This window comes from Lathyrus oleraceus, chromosome 3 (assembly GCF_024323335.1).
Source record: "Lathyrus oleraceus cultivar Zhongwan6 chromosome 3, CAAS_Psat_ZW6_1.0, whole genome shotgun sequence".
NCBI lineage: Eukaryota > Viridiplantae > Streptophyta > Magnoliopsida > Fabales > Fabaceae > Lathyrus > Lathyrus oleraceus.
Window position 1 is genome coordinate 453,472,077 of NC_066581.1, and position 3,190 is coordinate 453,475,266.

Below are 3,190 nucleotides of genomic sequence, written 5' to 3' on the forward strand. Positions count from 1 at the left end.
AACTTGGTTCCACTAGTCGCAACTTTCTGCATCTCCCCCGCGATGATGGATGCCACATCCACTGATTTACCAATCATGATGTAGTATAAGAGGCATCCGACATCCAATGGAATGGTGGTGCTATGGCTCAGTGGCCGAATATTATTCAATAGAAGCACCAAGTAAGCCCTTGCTTCCAAATTTAGATTCTCCCTCTTCCACGACTTCGGAAATCTCTGATCATTCAAATCAAATGTCCTTCCCTCAAGGCACAAATGAGCACTCACGGTAGGAAGGTCCCAATCATTGGCCATTTCTTTGGCACGGTATTCACATGTCCGTTATCCGCCAGAGTGAGAGGATTACCCAAATAAGCGTTGATCGCATCCCTACTGAAGGTGATGATCTTTCCCCCACCTTGGTTTGGTAATGAAATGCTACTCCTTCTTCCAACTGCAGAGCATTGGTGTAAAATTCAGGCACAATGTCGTAGTTGATCTCCGATTCTGGCTCACTAAGTTTGCTCCACTTTCTCCTTTCAAAGTTTGCCACCAGCTTCCTATAATTTCCACCCGGTGACAAAAGAATGAATCTTTCTGGTTGAATCATCCTCTTAATCAGTTTTTCAAATCTTTCCTCGTGCTCATCACTAGTGAATCTTCGCACGGATCTTGAGGGATCAGAGCTTGTTGTTTTGGTACGTTTTGACATCTGCAATAAAACCACAAACAACCACACAATAGCCATGATTGAAGTTAGCATCCATAATAAAAAAAATGAAACCGAGATTTTCCAGTTCGCGGCGCGATGGCCCGTTCGCGGCGCGAACCCTGCGAACCAGAAAAAACTCAGCAGCCTCTAGGGTTCCTTTTGCTCAAAATTTTTATCAACAATGATACCACAAACCCTTAACCAATCCTAATTCGAATCATCTCTACACATGTGTAACACCCCAAAATTTGCCCTCCTCATTCATGCATTCATTTTTAGGTCATTGAACATTTCATATTGCATTTCATCAAGTCAATCAGAATCAGATCCAAGAAGCTTGAACATCATTCAAGACTCTTTGTGGGTTTTATCCGGGTGATCAGTCAACACAAGGGAAAGACTTGAGCTACTTCCAACAGGTTCAAATGGGGTTTATTCATCACTCAAAGCGCTAATCTTGAAGAAGCAAAATCTGTCCCCGAGCTGTCATGCTCGCTAGGAGAGCAAAGTGGTTCGCTTAGCGAAAGGAACTGTCATGCTCGCTAGGCAGGCAAATCCTTCGCTAGGCGAAGCGCACGCATTTAAAAAAAAAATAAAAAATAAATAAATAAAAATAAATAAATAAATAAATAAAATATAATAGAAATTTTTTGGACTTGGGCCTCTCTCATCTGAGCCCACAGGTCCACAAAAATCAGGTTATAAATTCAGAGTTTCAGTGAACCAAAAGGGCATTCTATTCCTATTACCCTGGCTTGGAAAAAGATAGTGAGAGAAAAGCTAACAGAGTTCAGAGCAACCTCCAGAGACTGAAGGGAACTCATCGGCAAAGAACCAATTCCATCTCATATAAACCCTCAGATTGCTTTGCAAACCCAACCAGGAAATTCAATTTCATTCGATCTCTCCAGTCAGGTTTGTCTTATTCACATCACTTTATGCTTTTAATTTGAATTCTTTGAATGTATGAGATATTATGGGTGAATTTGATACCCTTTTGATGCATGTGTTTGACAAGAGGTATAGGCCTCCTACACTTGGTTGCTTTTTGTGAGCTCTTTTTATGAATTTTAATGGCATGATTCACGTGGTTGCATTTTGATTTGGGGCAACCCTTGATTGCGCCCCATCTTGTCACTCTAACCTGTTTGTTGAGTTTTTTGTGAGGGCTCATATGACTCTTGCAGAGATGGCTTGCCTGGTGTTCCACTTTATTTGTGGGATACCACCTGGAGGTTTATTCTGATTACCTTTACTGACTCGCTTTCTTTGATGGTGCTAGCTTGGGAGATCTTTGGGTTTCTTATTTCTTTATATGCTGTTGCTTCGGATCTTTATCCGTGTGGTAGATCTCTCAACCCCCTTTATCTTTCCCGCATTTTACTACTTTTTTGCCTAAAGACCTTCGAAGAGGCAATTGACGGATAAAAGGGATTAGTACTCAGTCCCCCGTTATTCAGTGCGTCGTTCTTTAAGATCACACTACGTGTCGATGCTTCAGAACAAAAGCCCAAGATCTTTTGTTCGGTCAGTCCGTGGAGAGGGTTCCACTTTTCTGAACCCCCACTTTTTGTCATGAGCTCACCCTGCCTAGGGTTAAGAGCTATGAGGTATTATCCTCATTACTCCTTTTGCATAAGCATCCCTAAAATATCAACAACTCATTGATTTTTCTTCTCCTAAGGACACATTATCTCCTTCTACTACAGGCGAGTAAGTGTCCAAAGGTCGAGCATCCGGTAGATTGCGTAGTAATGTCATTCACCAAAAAACACAACAAACCCCGTAGTTAGCCGAACTACGGCTTGCTCTGATTCTCATTCCAGATGAGATACATAGGCATAAGACGCGATGTCTTAGCGAGCACACTTACCCCTAACCCATAGGAAGTCGAGCTACGAAGACTCTGATTCTCATATTCAGATGAGATACGTATGCAGTGGATGCGACATCCGTGCGAGTCATTTTCTCTTGACCCCTTTTTTAGTAAATAGTACATTAGATGAACCCACACCCTTTAGACAAGAACAACAAGAGTGTATCCCGTAGAGTACTACGGATGCGTAGGGGTGCTAATACCTTCCCTTCGCATAACCGACTCCCGAACCCAAGATTTGGTTGCGAGACCTTGTATTTTCCTTTCCTTTTTCCAGGTTTACTTCGAGCGATTACTTTCCCTCCTTTGGGATAAATAACGCACGGTGGCGACTCTTCTGTCTTTTCTTTTTCGCCGGTTTTTTTTTTCCGCAGGTAGGTTGCGACAGCTGGCGACTCTGCTGGGGACCCTGTTTCCCTAAGCGAGTCCCTCCTAGCTTTTGTAGGTTTCTTGTTTTTTTGGGTGTTTATTACTTTTGTACAGTTATTTATCTACTTTATTGCATTGTGTACATATCATTGTTGTATCTGTTGGCTCTGTTGGTTTGTTTGTTGGGATGGGATGTTCTATAAGAGATAAGCCCATTACCCAGGCTTGAGGGTACACACAGGTTGTAGAGTGGAT